The sequence below is a fragment of the Cololabis saira genome, chromosome 24 (genome assembly GCF_033807715.1).
Source record: "Cololabis saira isolate AMF1-May2022 chromosome 24, fColSai1.1, whole genome shotgun sequence".
Lineage (NCBI taxonomy): Eukaryota > Metazoa > Chordata > Actinopteri > Beloniformes > Belonidae > Cololabis > Cololabis saira.
The window spans coordinates 17,578,264-17,596,215 of record NC_084610.1 but is presented as its reverse complement, the minus strand read 5'-3'; the positions used below and the strand labels follow the sequence as shown (position 1 = coordinate 17,596,215).

The 17,952-nt window shown below is 40.4% G+C and overlaps 1 protein-coding gene across 2 annotated transcripts in view; it reads left to right on the top strand.

The window, feature by feature from the left end:
* The window catches only part of LOC133425354 (beta-1,3-galactosyltransferase 1-like), a 279,193-nt gene that overhangs the window by 158,328 nt on the left and 102,913 nt on the right, over positions 1 to 17,952 (top strand). The gene's annotated exons all lie outside the window — the stretch shown is intronic.

The window sequence follows — 17,952 nt, the reverse complement described above, 5'->3', positions numbered from 1 at the left end:
CACTAACTAACTAACTAACTAATTAATTCTGAATTATTTAATTTGGAGTTATTAATTCCAAATTAAAAAACATAATGTAACCGTGGCCAATATAAAACCTAGACAGCTCTGCCATTCAACACCCTTGCTCCACACCCCCCCCCCTTCACACCTTCAGCATAATGAATATCTGCAACAGTTGCACAATGACACTGTGTGACTCCCCGTGCCATTAGCACCGCAGCCCCCACCTCTGCACCAGGGCAAGCCAATTTGCAATCTCACAGCTGTCTGTGACGCCGGGCTGCTGTTTGCTCCGTATTTTATTCATGACCCCAGCCCCGAAGTGAAGGGCATTATGAAGGGGATTACACCAGAAAGCGCTCGGATCAGACCCCACTCTCATTACTTATAGCTTGTCCTGAGAGATAGCAGCTGACTCGGGGAACGAGAGATTATGAAGGTGTCGGACGGCTTGATCACTCTGAAAACGGAGCATATATGCCTTCGCCAGGCGGAGAGGTTCATCTTTAAGGGGCGGGGGAAAAGTGCAGCGGTGGTGGGAGCTCCCGTCGCAGAGGTATCTGAAATTAGAGTGGAAATGACAAATGGGACTCGGGAGCCCCAGCTGCCAGGAAGTGCTGAGAGCTCTGAGAGGAAGAGGAGTCCGTCTCCAGAGGAGGAAGAAGAATCCCTCGTGGAGTTGTTCTCAACGTGGCTCCTTCACTTATGTGAGGAGCACTTGGCACACAGAGGACTGGAGTATTTTCATCCTGAACCCCTATATAGAGATGCTTGTTTTCTCATGCGTCACTAAAGGCTATTTCTATCTGGATATATACAATATTCTGCACAGTGTTGTGCATGAACCAGTTCAAATGAACACGTTCATTGAACATGTTCATTTCTGGGAAAACGTTGAACTGAACGCAACATATTTGCAAATAAAGAACTTGAACGTCAACTTGTTCATTCTGCAGATCACAAACTGGAATTTGAACCGTTCAGATTATGTGTTTCAGCTTCACTGTTTAGGTCCAATTATTACGGAATAATTTTCAACGAGACGACGACTTCACACTACATTACCTACAATCAGAGGTGGGTAGTAACGAGTTACATTTACTCCGTTACATTTACTTGAGTAAGTTTTGGGAAATGTTGTACTTTTAGGAGTAGTTTTGAATCACTATACTTTTTACTTTTACTTGAGTAGATTTGTGAAGAAGAAACCGTACTCTTACTCCGCTACATTAGGCTACGTTGAGCTGTTACTTTTCTTTTATCCCTTTTATCCACGTACGCGTCAATGTCATGACATCACTGAGTGATTCTTTGAGAAAAATGTTTGTTTTTGCATGTTTTGTCACATTTACACAGACTCAAACACACACAGTTCTGCCTGGTTAAAAAAGAAAAGTAAAAAGTCTTGAAATGTTGTGCTACTTGTGCCTAATTTATTTTTTTATTCTGTTATTATTTTATTATTTATTAAAGTACTTGAATTTACTTTAAGATTATTTTAATTGAAGCTATTTTTTATTTTTTATTAATTTTAATTTATTTTATTATTTTATTGATTTCATTTGCCTGAAGAGGATTATTTTGTACTTTTGTCTGTTTGAAGACGTTACTCAGTACTTGAGTAGTTTTTTCCCCCAGTACTTTTTTACTTTTACTCAAGTAATTATTTGGATGACTACTTTTACTTCTACTTGAGTCATATTATTCTGAAGTAACAGTACTTTCACTTGAGTACAATTTTTGGCTCCTCTACCACCTCTGCCCACAAAGCAGTGCACACACTAGCTTTTACAGTGCTTCTCAATCCTGGTCCTCCGTGGGCCTCTGCCCTGCATCTTTTAGATGTTTCCCTGCACCAACACACCTGATTCTAATTAAAGGTCCTCATTAGCTTGTCATCAAGGTCTGCACAAGTCTGTTGATGACACAGGTACTTGTATCACGGTGTGCTGAAGCAGGGTAGCATCTAAAACATGCAGGACAGGGGCCCACGAGGACCAGGATTGAGAAAAACTGCGCTAGCATAGCAGCGGGCACCAGCTCCATGGCAACGGCGGCCCGAGCCCGGTGCAGTCTTTACATGACCAGTGAAGAGAGAGACGTTGTGGACGCAGCGTCAGCGAGCCGTCAGAAGAGTCAGACGTTAAAAATCTAACCTTTCCTTGCAAATTATGTTCACCTGCGCTGAGAAAATAAGTCTGAGTGTCTGCCTCATCAACTTCAAATTTGAAACGTCATGTGGAGTTAAAGCATCCGTCCAGTGTGAGAAAATATCTGCAAGTCCTTGACAATCAAACAAATTGATCAGGAAAAGCCAAGAAGACCCAACAGCCCCAAACGACCCCAGTCCCACTGCTGCACCTTCAGGGGGTTGATTTACCTGCAACAGGTAGACAAACTGATAATGGACTAAATTGTTGGAGATTTACAGCTTCTGAGTAAAGTTGAAAAGCCACTAGAACAGGGGTCGGCAACCCGCGGCTCTAGAGCCGCATGCAGCTCTTTAGCGCCGCCCTAGTGGCTCCTGGAGCTTTTTCAAAAATGTTTCACCTTTTTTTCCTTTTTTTCCCCTTTTTCTTCTTTTTTTTCTCTTTTTTTCTCTTTTTTTTCCTTTTTTTCTTTCTTTTCTTGTTTTTTTTGCTTTTTTCTTCTTTTTTTCCCCTTTTTTCTTCTTTTTTTCTTCCTTTTTTTCTCTTTCTTTGTCTTTATTTTCTCTTTTTTTCTCCTTTCTCTTTTTTTCCTTTTTTTCTTTCTTTTCTTGTTTTTTTTCTTCTTTTTTTCCTCTTTTCTTCCTTTTTCCTTTCCTTTTTAATCTCGACATTTCGGCTTTTTTCTCGACATTTCGACTTTTTTCTCAACATTTTGACTTTTTTCTCTAAATATTGACTTTTTTCTCCACATTTTGACTTTTTTTTCGACATTTCTCCTTTCACCATTTGTCTTCATTCTAAGGCTTATACAAGTCCTTTCATTTTTTGCGGCTCCAGACATATTAGTTTTTTGTGTTTTTGGTCCAATATGGCTCTTTCAACATTTTGGGTTGCCGACCCCTGCACTAGAACAACACATGATTGTACACCAGGGGTCTTCAACCCTGGTCCTGCATGTTTTAGACGTTTCCTTGCATCATCACACCTTATTCTAATTAATGGTCATCATCAGCTTCTCATCCAGGTCTGCACAAGTCTGTTAATGACACAGTTTTTTATCAGGGTGCAATGAAGCAGGGAAACATCTAAAACATGCAGGACTGGGGGTCCTGAGGACCAGGGTACTGGTATACAGTGAACAGTTGTAGGATAGGGTGGCGTTTCATTCGTACTTCTCACCTAAAATATGGAAATGAACTGAATTTGAACTAATTCAAAATTAAAACGGTGAACTATGAACGTGAACTGTTAATTTTTAAACTATGTGAACTGAACTTTGTACTAGTTCATGAGAAGTATGAACTTGCACAACACTGATTCTACAGATTGAACATGTTTTCTTATTATGGTGCAGCTCTATGAGATGGTGCTTGAGAGCTGTGTTGTACAACGTCCTTTTAAAACATGTTTCATAACACGCTGAATGAAAGGCACTTCTACTGTCGCGCTCAAGGTGAGAAAAAGTCTGCTTTTGTCAAAACATGACATTTCAGAAATCTAAATCTCAGTGGGCTCAACAAGACGATGGCCTTGTGCGTGTTGGAAGAATTCATTTAGCTGCTGTTGCTAATGCGGTGAGCAGCGTTCAGCTTAGAAAACTTCCACAATGACGGATGTGAATGAGACAAAATCCCCCAAATTAGCTTTGGCCCACATCAGCAGATTGTTTAAATTTATTTTGTCTGTCAAGCAGCAAACAAAGTCAAAATTTCATCAGTGTGATCTCCTACAGACTTCATCCTTTTATATTATTCTAACTGTTCTGACATTCAGCTTTGATGTAAACCCACCAGGAGAATGACTGATGTTGTTTATCCAGAGATCAGAGCATCCCTGAATTCTTAAAGGTAGAGTTTTTTTTCAGATGGAGAGTGTGGGCGGCAGCGATGTGCGCAGAAAGCACTGCTTGCAGCAGGTGGGTGTGAGCGGTACAGTAACAGCACAGAGTCGATTTAAGGACTTGGCCAGCTGGAGTCTCACCTTCACAAATCCTCCTCGCTGTATTCTGGGGTTATGCTTGCAAATGGTTTGTGAGGTTTCCTGTGGATTACCGCTGAGCGGACGGGGCTGGGCTTCAGATTCAAGACAGTTAAATGAGAAAGTTCAGCACTGTCTAGTGGCGCTTTTCCACCAGCACCTACTCGGCTCAACTCAGCTCGGCCAAGTTTCTTTTCCATAACAATTCAGCATCTGGAGAAGTAGGCGGGATTGGAGCAAAGCTGCTGTAACGTATTTGATTGTGTGATCTAAACGAAGAAGAAAACAACACTAAAGATGTAGAACCTGGAGGAGATGATATATGTGCTGCTGGGTCTGTGGCTTTTGTTTGATACCAAGTTAAAAAATGAGAGTGAGAGAAGATTCAAAGGGCGACGCTTTTTTTTTGTCTGTTTGTTTCGGCGCTGGTGAAAAGTAAGCTAAGAGCAGCTGAGAAGTGACAGAGCTCCTGGTGGATCTGGTCGTTCCTTATCGTCTACAGTACATCCCTTTTTAATTCTCTCCTCAGCCACCAGGTTTATGAACATCTGCACTAGGCATGGGACGATATGAAAATTTCATATCACGGTATTAGTGGACAAAAATATCACGATTACGATATTATCACGATATTAGCGTGTCGCTTATAAATCATGTATATGTAATATGTAATCATTTTTAAAACAAACGTCAACAATGGCCATGAATTAATGTTCTTTTTACCTGGAGTTCTGTGAACACGTCCGGCTGTTTCTCCCGAAGATGCACCCGTAAGTTTGACGTATTTGCCTGAGGCGCCGGTACTTTTTTCCAGCAGCGTCTGCAGACAGGAGTCTCGTCTTTTTGTTCATGTCGCCGTGTAAACCCAAAGTACTCCCATACGTTGCACTTGACCCTTTTGCTGGGAGGATAGAAGATCCGTTCTGCAGCGTCGCCGTCTGGAAGTTGTCCAGTATCTTGGAGTTCTGATTCAGAGTCAGACTGCATGTTTGATGCCATCTCGGCGCTAGCTGCTAGTGCTAATGCTCTGCCTGCTCATCAACAATAACACACGTCGGGGGAAAAAAAAAACTAAAAAATGTTGGCGATAATTACAGTACCCCAAGATAACGTTATCGCTGCCGTTTTTTATCGCGATATACGATAATATCGTATATCGCCCCATGCCTAATCTGCACCTCAGAGTTGGATCATGAAACACTTTTGCTGCCATTGCCTGTCGAATAAAATTTCCACATCCTGACTCAGACGTCTGACTCCAACCCCCCGACCATCGGTGGCCTGTAGTGTGATGACGTCAGATACAGCTGACTCAGCCGCTTAGAACCTCAGCAGAATAGTTACAGAAAAGTATCTACTCGGCACGTTAGACCCCTGGTGGAAACGTGCAAAGTCGAGTCGAGTCGGGCTGAGTAGGTACTAGTGGAAAAGCGCCAAAAGTTCAGCACTGTCTAATTAAATACAGTCTCATTCATTCCAGTTATAATCCATTTATCTTTTAATTAGATCTAGTTAGTTGTAATCATTGTAATTTGCTATAAAAGAAACATCTTTCGGGTCAAGTCATTTTTATCCAAACATATGGCTCCTTCAATGAATTGGTGAATATCTTTTAGATTTTGAGTTCTGCTTTGAATGTTAGTTATTGTATTATCAAATGTGTTCAAAATTCTGCAGACTGTTTTACTGGCGTTTTCTCTTGGTTTCTTACTTTTTGTCAGCTTCATATAATCAAATGTGGGCTGCAAGGTGATATTATCAATCTGGGATCAAGTTTCTCCTCCAGAACATTTGGTGGTTGTTCTTTTAAGGGTTGTTTTGAACTCAGAGGCCGGTCAAACTGTTAGCTCGTTCATTATTCACATGGGAAATCTTGCACGTCCAGGAATGTTAGTGCTGAACGCAATAATACAACAACAAAAAGTGCTATAAAACTAATGTAACCGTTACAGAGGAATGACTGCAGTATTCATGTGGAGTACTAGCAAGGATACAGTATCTTTGGTCCAGAGACTCCAAAAGAAAAAAAGCAGCATATGATGGCTAAAGCAGTCTCAACGCCATCGTCACACTCGCTCACAATGTGTTTGCACATTTGCCCTGTGCATGAAATTATGGGATTATGAATGGAAATTAGATCGGTTTTATGTGTCTTGTTAATCGAGGTTTTAGCTGGAAGTCTTCTCAGGTGAGATTTCAGGTCGGCATAGGGATGTTGTTGAGAACACGCCTGGATGTGGGACATTGGACTGGAATTTCGTTTATATTGAACAATTTGGATCTGAAGAAAGTTGTGTCAGAAAAATAAATGTGGTGTTGGTTAGGGTTGTACTGATCAGGATTTTTTCGCTCCCGATCTAATCCCGATCGCTTGAGTTTGAGTATCTGCCGATCCCGATTTTTCCCGAACCGATCACTTTTTTTGGCTCCCGATACAATTCTGATACTTTTTCCCGATCCGATACATTTTGGCAATGAATTAAGTAAAAAAAAAAAAAAAAAGAGGACTGAAACTCAAATTGTCCCAAGTTTTTTTTATTGTCCATTCTCTCCAACATTGACATGTATTTCTTTTCACTGACATGGCATCATTGCTGGCATCATTGCATCAAAAAAAAGCTTATCAGCACTGGTGCCACAAAATTTATAAACGTGAAATTGTAAACTAAAACAAAAAGTGCAGAATAGTGCTAACAAAAATAAATACATTTTACTTCAAAAGAGGTAGTTTACCTACTAGGTTCAAAATTTGATTGACATCCAGTCAAACTCACAATCAATAAGAAAATTAAAATACATTTTGACTTAACCTTAGTGCAGAATTCTCAACAGCATGAAATGAATAGCAGCAGCTATTCATCGCGGCTGTTATAGTTATAGCAGGATCTAGACGCACATTTTGATGTATAACACACCTGGGTGCACGTTACGGTTCAGGCGAAGAAGCGGCCGAAGAAATGGCATAAATTGCGCCAAAATTACACGATTAATTCAAAATGGCCGACTTCCTGTTTGGTTTCGGCCATGGCGCCAAGAGACTTTTCTTTAAGTTGTGACATGATACAGGTGTGTACCGATTTTTGTGCATGTACATCAAACCGGATTGTGGGGCACAAAGTTTTCTAGGGGGCGCTGTTGAGCCATTAGGCCACGCCCATTAATGAAAACCATTAAATATACAAATTTTCACCAGGCCTGGCTTGTGTGCAAAATTTGGTGACTTTTGGGGCACGTTTAGGGGGGCAAAAAGGCCCTCATTTCGTCGGAAGAAAGAAAAAAAAAATTCCTACAGATACAATAATTTACTCAGTTAATAAGTTTAATATAATACCACATCACCTTATTCACTGTCCCTTTATCTTTTCTTCCATTAGCCAAAGTAAATATAATGATACTATTTTATGATAAAGTTAATGGGCTCCAAGCAACATAAAGCCCTTTTGAGGCTGATAACACCGGGAAAACGAGCAAGATGAAAAGGAAGACGAAATATTCCACAGCTGATACTGTGGAAATGTTTGCAGAGGACCTGAGGGGCACCCCGACAACAATCTGGCAAAGTGGACAAAATAAAATTGTTTGCCTTTATTCTTTTTTATGACAGGTTGTTAAAAGTTAACTAATACAAGGGGAAGAAGTTGATTAATTTTCGAAAAAGCCATTGAGAGTACACAACCCACTGAGTTATTATTCCTCCATAGCGGAACATTAAAAAATCCCCTAGCTCATTTTTTTGAACTCCGTCAACAGCCTAAAGCAGTGTAAACATGTGTTTAAATCTGTGTCATGAACAAATCTGCCGAAAGGCTTTTGGCGTAGACGTTTGCACAAAAATAACTCAACTAAATTCAGATTACTGATCATATTAGAACCTTCTGATGTAAGTGGTGAAAAAGAATCCTTAAATATCAGCTCCTTTAAAACATAATTAAAAATTGAATATGGTACTGTCATGAAATATTCAGTAATAGTTCATGCGTTGTATCTCTCCCGCTCTAAGCTCTTCATCTACGAGGGTTATTGTGCATGAAATGAGAGGAGGTGTAAAAACAAGGCAGACCGAGTCCGACAGAAAATTATCTGGCGTACAGGGTAATGACCTGCCTTCCCACGCCCATTAAACCTAATGCTGGCTCTGCAGGACGCACTTCATGGTTGTGTAATGTATAGTGCTGTACATGTAGGGCCGTGTAAGTCTTTAATGAGAGAGGAAATTAGGATTTCTGTAGTAATAGTCTCCTCCGCGGAGAATGAAAACTCCCACATACAGAATGAATGTGTCAAGTGTATGCATGTAAGTCTTTTTAAATATTTAGTCTGATTAGTCTTTTCGTTCTGGATTGTGTGAGTTTGACATTTTGACATGTATTTACAAAAGCACAAGAGCTTGTTTTGTAGAAGTCATGACAGTGTTTTTCAGCCATCGCTCATTTAAGTCTTTGCACATTTGCTGCTCTGCAGTGAGAAAGATTTGCTCACATCAGAATTACATCTGTTTTAGAGTTTTAATCATGACTTTTATTAGATAGCCTACAGGCAGCAAAAAACGGAAAGTAACAATGTGGAAACCTTGTTAATTTATAGCTGTGACCTCTGATTGTTCTCTTGTGTTTTATATACAGAACAGGATGAAAATTTATTGAAATGTGTCAAGATTTTTGACTAGCTTAGCTTGAAAAATCTGTAGGAAAAGTTGGGGGAGGCCGGTTGGCTCCAATAGAAACGTCAATTTAGACAATCATCAATTAATCAAAAGAAAAAAGGTTTCTCAGTTAAAAATAGAAAGGAACCCACCACTGTGTCCCACCGGGCATGGCAGTGCTGCGATCAGCTGTGCCGGGCCGCCTGAACCAAGATGGTTGAACCAATCATCAACCATCTAACTTCTGAGTTAAGGCTCATCTGGAACTAAGATTCAATTCAGTTCTTCGACTGGCCACTGGAAGCTGGCTGCAAAAGTGAGTCAAGCCATTCAATGTCCAACTTTAGAGCAGAAATACAAATATTTACACCCTGATTAGAAAAAACAGTTCTGGTCTCCACAGTTTGATTTCACATCCATGACATCTCTGAAGGGGTGAATCTTTTTGTATCATGCCAGGAGAGTTTATATCATCACTTTTTTTCTATTATAATTGATTGATAGTCGGCTTACCCAATGGCTAACCACTATCACTTCCTCATCCACAACTGTCCTTCTTGAATTTGTCATCGACTCAACATGTTAAATGGTATATCCGTCTGTAAACGTCTGACAGCTGTGTAAATACCTACTGATATATCTACTGATGCCTATCTGGACACTCCTCAGTGACTTTCCTGACGTCATCGGGCGTTTCGGGTCTTTCGAAATCATACGCCCTCAATCAGGTGACCCAGCTGAGGCGGATCAGACCCCAGCTTGCGCCCAGATGGCTAACTAGCTACCATGACTCCATGGTTCCCCTCTCTTAAGCCACAGCCATCTTGAGGCTATCTCTGCCGCATCGTTGGTACTGCGGATGGCTCTCCTCTTTCTCTCTCCCTCGATGCCTAAACTACTGAAGGCTCTGACCAAGGACCGGGCTGCAAATCCTCTGCATCCAACCTCTACAAGGAAACACCTTACTCTCCAACCAGCGTGCTGACAGTCACTGACCAGTCCTGCAGGCTTGGAGAGCTTCCTCTCAAAGGTCTCTTCCTGGCGATCTTCCCACGGGACTCTTAGCTCCATTAGCACAGCTTGCTTGGTGGACTCAGCTTTGCTGATATTTCAGGGTTTGGCCGAAAGAGCTGAGGAGGTATCATCATCTGAAAGAATACCACCATATAAAGGATATAAAGCAAGCACAAATACTGCTGCTATTTGGGTGGATAATCCACATCAGTGTAGCCAGTGCACCTGAGAGAACAACACAAGCAAGAAATCACATAGGAGGGTACAACATGGATCAGTGCTGGTCAGCCTGCTGTGAGTCCAGTTGGACACAGGTGCTGCCATGCAAGTGAGTGTCATACGATCATCTTGTCATAAGTTCATGCAGCTTTCTCATTCTTTAGCTTGCTCTGAAAAGTAGGTACAGACCGTGCAGATGAGTTTGGTAGTTCATTCCACCATTGGGGAACAATGGAGGAGAAGAATCTAACTACTGATTTCACACCACGTTGAGGTGGAAGCACCAGGCGTATTTCACTGGCTGAGCGGAGCTGTTGAGAGGGAGTAGATGGCTGAAAGCAGCAGAGTGACATTAACTCTTGGGTTGGTTGTAGACCAGACGTGCTGCTGCATTCTAGATCATCTGTAGAGGTTTAACTGAGCACGCAGGAAGGCCGACCAACAATGAGTTACAGTAGTCAATGCGTGACATGACCAGAGGCTGAACCAAGAGCTGTGCCGTATGTTCTGACAGGTAGGGTCTGATTTTCCTGATGCTGTAAAGAGCGAATCGGCAAGACAAGGAAACCGAGGCATCATGGTCCTTAAAGGGCAACTGGCTGTCTAATATGACATCAAGATTCCTAGCAGAAGACGTGTGCACAAGTGTGGTGGAATCCAGCTGCACGCTTATCTGAGGAGGTAAGGAATGACTGGCTGGACAGACAATAAGCTCAGTCTTTGACAGATTTAGTTGAAGGTGACGGTCCTTCATCTATGCAGCAATATCAGAAAGACAGGCGATATTCGCATTGAGACGGCAGTGTCACCAGTTGGGAAGGAAAGGAAGAGCTGGATGTCATCGGCATAGCAGTGGTAAGAGAAGCCATGAGAGCTGGCAGAGGGAAAGACACCAGATTTAAGAGAGAAGTTAATATTGTGGTTTATTGCAGGTTTAGGTAAAATGCTCTGCAGGATGTCGGTAGGTACAGGATCCAGAGGAAAGGTCATTGGTTTTGAGCCAACTATAAGTTTAGAGACTTCATCCTCATTTAGAGACTAGAAGGAGCAGAGAGAGGCACCAGTAGCCGGTTGGAGTGGGCTGAGGTGGTCAGGCTCAGAGAAGCGGTTATTGATAGTAGCAACCTTTTCAGTAAAGTAGGATGCAAACTTTTATGCGGACAACCCAGTGGGGGTGTGTGCGTTCATAAATCTGTTCCACGTTGCGAGGCAATTGGTTATGTTTATGTTTGATTATGAGTGTATTGAGATTACTTAGAACCTGTTGTAGCTTCTGCTCAAAGTAGAGTATGCATAAATGGCCACTAGTTGGCGCGGTGGAGCTAATTGCTAAATAGTCATTTAGCAGAGAGAATTGTTGTATTTCTGTTTCCGCTATCAATGTAATGGTTGATACACAATATGCGTTTATTACTTGTTGCATAACTGCATGTTGAACGACATAATTTTACATAATCAGTCTTGAGCTATATTGGCTTTATTGAATTATTTATGTTTCTGGTATCATTTCTGTCTGGGATTTAAGTTAATTATTTGTGTTATTATTGTTTACAGAAACTACACAAACACACACACACACACACACACACACACACACACACACACACACACACACACACACACACACACACACACACACACACACACACACACACACACAAAATAACCCCAAACACTTTGAAGAAAGTGAGAAATGTATCTGCTAGACTCTGTCCCTGTTTGTTTCCACCTTCACCTGAACATTATCCGTGTCCTGACCTGACATTCTGGAGCAGTTGCTGCCACCTTAGATTTGTTCAGTCTTCTACATAGAGCTACAGTTGGCACAGCTTCGTGTTTTGAAATTAATCGTTAGTATTCTCAACTCCCAAACAATTAAAAATGTAATTAGAAGAAACAAACACTTCTCTCCCAGCTTTTTTCTAGTTTTTTGTTAGTGTTAACTTTTAAATATGATATTTTCTCAGTATAATAAGGAAGTGACAACACTGAAATCTGAGTGGGAATTATTGCATTTTGAATGTAACATTAAAGATTCATATGCAAGAAGTGTCGTAAGACAAACTGCTTTAATTAATACACACAAAAGAGCAACTCCGTGTACAGACTGTGGTCAAAGACATTGCTCAAAACCAAATCTGTTTGGGTTTAAAGTTGCTGCCTTTAACAATCCTGCAGAAGAATGAAAAGTGCTCGTACAGAACAATTCATAAAGGTCTTCCTTACATTATGCAGTTTGAGGGATTAGCGTGCCCTCCATGAGTATCATTCTGCACCATGGTAAAGATAATTAAGAGTCATTAAGGCATTTTCTGTGAAAGCTATGTTCATTTTCCGTCTCATTTCACCCCAAGCACGGGGTCTTCACTGTCGTTCAAGTGCTGAGACATGACAGTGGGGGTCACGCTGGCTAGCTTTAAATATTCCGCTAATTTCTAAGTTGGGAGGAACAATATTGAATCCATCAGTGGTGCAAATTGTTCAAAACAGAAATACGAGTTCAATAGTGGCTTACTAATTGGTGAAAAACTTTGCCACATATACTTGCTGCATAACAATGTTCCACCCACGGACACACACCTACACACCAGCTCTTACTTCTGCCATTTGCTCTCACAATGTGTTGCAAGTTGGCTGCAAGGATGCATTTGCATCCGTGGCAACACTCAGATTATTTTTTTGTTGGTCCTGCTTGTGTGAACATTCGTGCTTACTGGCTGGAACTACACAAATGAGGGAAAGAGCGAGTGTGTGATAATGCCTTTTGTCAGAGTGAGATGGTGAATCAGAGGAGTTCAAGAGTGCAGCCATCACTTAGCACCAGCTCCCTCCTCCTGTTAGATTTAGTTTTCTCCTTTTTTTATTTTCAGGTAAACAGATCACAGTGACTTCCACACAGGGAATAAGGACACTGCTGTTCTGCAAGAGGAGATCACACACCCCAGAAATAGTCACTGGGGACCAGAGCCGACTGGGACATTTGCGAGGCCCTGTGCGAAATGGCTAGGGGGGGCCTTCGAAATTTTTGGGTTTTTCGGGTCGGATCGGGTGTCTATATGTGCAATTTTAACTCTCCAATTAGCAAAATACTGGATACCTTCCCCAGCCTCATCATCATCTGGGCTTGCCTCGATGCGGGGCCCCGCGGCTGCTTGAGACCCGGTCGGATCGGTGATTTTTGTAACAAATGTATCAATAGAGCCTTTCAGAGAGGCATTAAACTCTTCCATTTTCTTTAGTTTTTTTTCTTTTTTCATCCATTGATGGAAATTTCCTGAATCTGTCTCGTTCTCTCGACATTGTGTGACAGTTTGTTCCAACTCCACCCGTCTGGATCAGAGCACCTTGTGTCTGCGCTTGGTCTGACGCAGTTGTATTGAACAACAGACACGCGCGTCATTGCACATATATTTATTGATATGCACAGACTAGTACACATTTAGGTCTGTAATGGAACGTGACTTTTGATATTTATAAGGGAAAAAAGGGAAAAAAAAAGGAAAAAAAAATTTTTGGGGAAAAAAAAACAAAAACGGCCCATAGCATATTTTAGCTATATATATATATATATATATATATATATATATATATATATATATATATATATATATATATATATATATATATATATATATATATATATATATATATATATATAATTTTTTTTTTTTTTTTTAAATGTGAAGGGGGGGGCGAGGGGTGACATCCGCTGCTAGTCGGCTCTTCAAGCCTTTGAAATCAGTAAGAGAAAAAACAAACAAACATGAGAACAGGCAGAGACACAAACAGCAACCATTTCAGGTCCCTGAGGATCTGCCACTATCTGTCCCCCAAAAACTGTGGAGTGAGTATGTAGGTGAGTGAGCAGGTGTGTATGTCTGTGTAACTGTGTGTGTGTGTAATGTCATAACGATGCTCTACCTGAACTGCAACTATAGTGGAGGAGGGAGGGAACAACCCCGCCACCCGAGATACCAGGAGCCGACAAGGAAGAAACCCGAACACTGGTGTATTTCTTCTCCCACTGCTTTCAGTCCCGTGTGACATTTACAGAAACAAACCAGGTGTTGATGTACCCGTTAACTCAGGCTTGTTCCATCGCTGTGGTATTTACGTCTCCTTTAATCCAATTGTTTTCTTCTTGTTTCCTTTCTGATTCACCCCACACAACAGGGTCATTTCTGTTTAGTATATCTTTCACTTCATTGAAATCAAAACGCCTGCTCAACTGTCTGGGATAACTGCTATGTGTCGTCAAAATATTCACTGGCTGTAAAGAAAATGTAGAAAACATGCTGTCAGTTTACGTGAATGAAAGTCCACACAAATGCAAAATGTCACAAAACCTCTTTTCATCCTCTTGTTCAAACTGTTTTCTCCTATTCTTATACACACAAGCACAGACTCTTTGATAGTAGGGGTGGGTGCGTTTTTGTCACCTGAATATGCATTTCACCACCTCCCAGCCCCTCAATATTCTCTTTGATGTCACCAGCGTGTCAATGTTAGTCCAAACTGAGAGGCAGCCATATGTTCAAAGAGCAGTCAAACTTCCTGTGCAGAAGCTCTGCAGCTAATTAACCAAACACACTTCTGACATCATTCAGGTCTTTTGCTTAATGTGCTCAGTTTGTGTCCTGTTCTTTTCTTAGTCTGACGGCTTGTTGGTGATGGTTGTCGTGCTTTCGTAGAAGGTTTTGTTGAAGCGTTTCTAAGGAGTCAACCATAAGTGATTGAAAAGAGGTTTAATTGGAATATAGTGCCATTTGTCAATAGTTTTCTAATTTGTCGGTGGTACATATTATGCTTTCCCTTATGTTCAAAGGTTCAAAATATTCTTAAACTGCCATTTGCCTAGTTTTTATGTCATCTAATTGTCATTTTTTAACCCTTGCAAGGTGCTAAGGGATAGGCAAGCCCTCTGAGGAACTGATGGCCTTTGCTCTAGTTTGGGGTTAGGATTAGCAGTGTAGCTAGGGTTGCCAACCGTCCCTTGAAAAACGGAATCGTCCCGTATTTATAAACTAAAGTACGCGTCCCGTATGGAGCTGAAAAGGGACGCACTTTGTCCCGTATTACTGTTAGAGTCAGAAAATAGTCATAAAATGCCAATGGAAAAAGGCATTGAGCTGTTGAGTTCATACGTTATTTTTGTTCTGTTTTACTACAACTGTAGCCTACAGTCATGGCCTTTGAGGCACAAATAAGTTTTCTACAGACTTTTGCGCTTTCGTTATTGCACTAAAAATGTGCACTATTACAGGATGGATGTTCTGCTTTCTTTCTATTGTTTTATATGAATGTATACAAATTTAAGTTAAAGGAGCATGAGGCAGGATGGAGGCAGGATTTATGAAAAGAATTTGTATACGTTTTAGGTTTTCAAATATTAAACCCTAAAATATTCGCGAAAAAATCTTTACAAAAAAAAAAGATAAAGGGTACAGGGGGTGCATTTGTCTGGGGATAAGCCCTGGTAAATAACCACCGCTGCATCAGGAATCACTCATATAAAACAACAAACGTCTCTCTTGGTTTTTGGTTTTGAATAATTAAAATCATATTTTCACCCATGAAACTCCTTGATGGTTCTTTTCCCGCTGTGGGATATTGGATACTACAGTTTACTATCAGAGCTCTGATTAAAACTATTAATAATCTACAGCAGGAAGCTGATTTAACTTTTTTTTAATCGGGTGAGTCAGAGTTGTCGTCAATGGCTTTTCAGGACATGAACTTACAATAAACTTAATTTTAGAACATAGATGAGAGAAAATCTTTTGAATGAGAAATATATATTTTTTTTTATTGAATACTTTATTATTATTATCATTATTATTAGGGCCCGAGCACTGACAGTGCAAAGGCCCTATTGTATCTGTAGGAATTTTTCTCGTTTTTTTTTTTTTTTTTTTTTTGCCCTTCTTCCGACGAAATGAGGGCCTTTTTGCCCCCCTAAACGCCCCAAAAGTCACCAAATTTTGCACGCAAGCCAGGCCTGGCAAAAAATTTGATATTTAATGGTTTGCATTAATGGGCGTGGCCTAATGGCTCAACAGCGCCCCCTAGAAAACTTCACGCCTAAAGCCCCACAATACGGTTTGACGTACATGCACGAAAATCGGTACACACCTGTATCATGTCACAACTTAAAGGGGACCTATTATGAAAAACAGGTTTTCTCTTGCTTTAACATATATAAAGTGGTCTCCCCTCAGCCTGCCAACTCAGAGAAGGAGGTATTTGAGACTCAACGTACTTCGATGGTAATTCATTTCAAATCGATGGTACATGTAAATAACCTCAGTCTTGTCCAGTGAACCATCTGGCATCTTTTTGAAAATGAACTTGCTGTTCAAAAGATTTTTAAAAAACATAGAAAAGCAGCTGCATTTCTTATTTTGAACTTGGGTCATGGATTTACCATTTACTTTTGAATTATACGATCATTAAAACATTTAAACAACATGAACCTCATCACCTGATGCCTGCAGGGGTATTTGTTTTTTTCTGTACAGAAAGCCTTCATAAAGCAATACATCTCTAAAGATGAACTCTAGTTGGTTACCATTTGCTGCTAAAATACTTGAATTAACTCTTGGAAAAATATCAGAAATAATTGGCCATTAGCGTTTCCAGGGGGGGAGAAAAAGCATAATAATAACCCCCCCCCTTTTTTTTTCTTACACAGTACTGATGTTTGTCTGCAAGTATGTGTTAATGTGTCCAAATATGTGCATGTTTAAGAAAGTAGCATTCAACAATGATGTGCACAGTCATTAGTACACGGCAGGTTACTGGCAGGGCATCAGCGGGGCCCTGGAACTTGGCCTCATTATGGCGTCTCGGTTCAGATCTCGACTCGCTTTGCTCGCCTTTGCTTGGCTTCTGGTGAATGTTCGATGGGGCAGATGAATAATATGCACATCTCATTAGGGAAAAAGTCTTGAAAAAGGGCCTGAAGTTAAACTTTAAGACGTAAACATTGTCAAATTAGAATATCAATTTCAAATATTCAACTTTTTGATTTGGTGTGCAGTTTAGTTTAGTGAGATTTGAGGACAAAAATATACTCTGAGGACGTTTTTCAGCTTTGTGATCTCCTTTCTGTAAGATTCAAAGCTATGTATCTTCTCTGTAGCTGTTAAAGTATTAGTTCAGTTCCGTACTCAAGGCTATCCTAAATACCATTTTATGCGGCTCCAGAGCTTCAGTAGAACATTAAAACAAAAGGTCAGAACTTTATTTCCTCAATGAGAGGAGGCAGATTACAACATGCTGAAAAAGGGATTCAACATAATTTCAGACTGCCTCTTGCTGTGTTTCCATTCAACTCATAAAACCACGAACCAAGTCGAGGCGCGTGAACGCATACTCAGACAAACTGGATTTGGAAAATGAATTTACGGGGTCTGTATTTGTTGTTGTGAGTACAAAGATTATCCTAAATCTTGTTATCTTGTTAAATCTTGTTATCTTGTTTTTGTAACTTCTGGCACTCCATTATCATGCAGTTGGCACATTATGTCATATAACTTTTTTTTCCTTGATGATACAACACTAAAGTTGCATGGTGTACTCCTAGACAACATTCATGAAAAGGTCATTCTTAACCAGAATGAAATTTGATCAGATTCAGGGATAATGGTTCATTCCTCAGTAGGGGTGGGCAAAAATATCGATATGGCAATATATCGCGATACTTTTCCAGCCGATTCAATATCGATATTCAAAATTTGAATATCGATTTTTTTTTTTTTTTTTTTTTTTTGTAATTTATTTATTTTTTTATTTATTTTTTATTTTTTTTATCCCCGATTTTTTTCCCATTATATCACCCAGTGCTCCTACCTAAGTGACAGTCCTGGGCATTGCCACTCTCTACCAACCCTGGGAGGGCCCTGCACTGAGCTCAGGTTTTATTTCACGTTTTATTTAATTTTATAA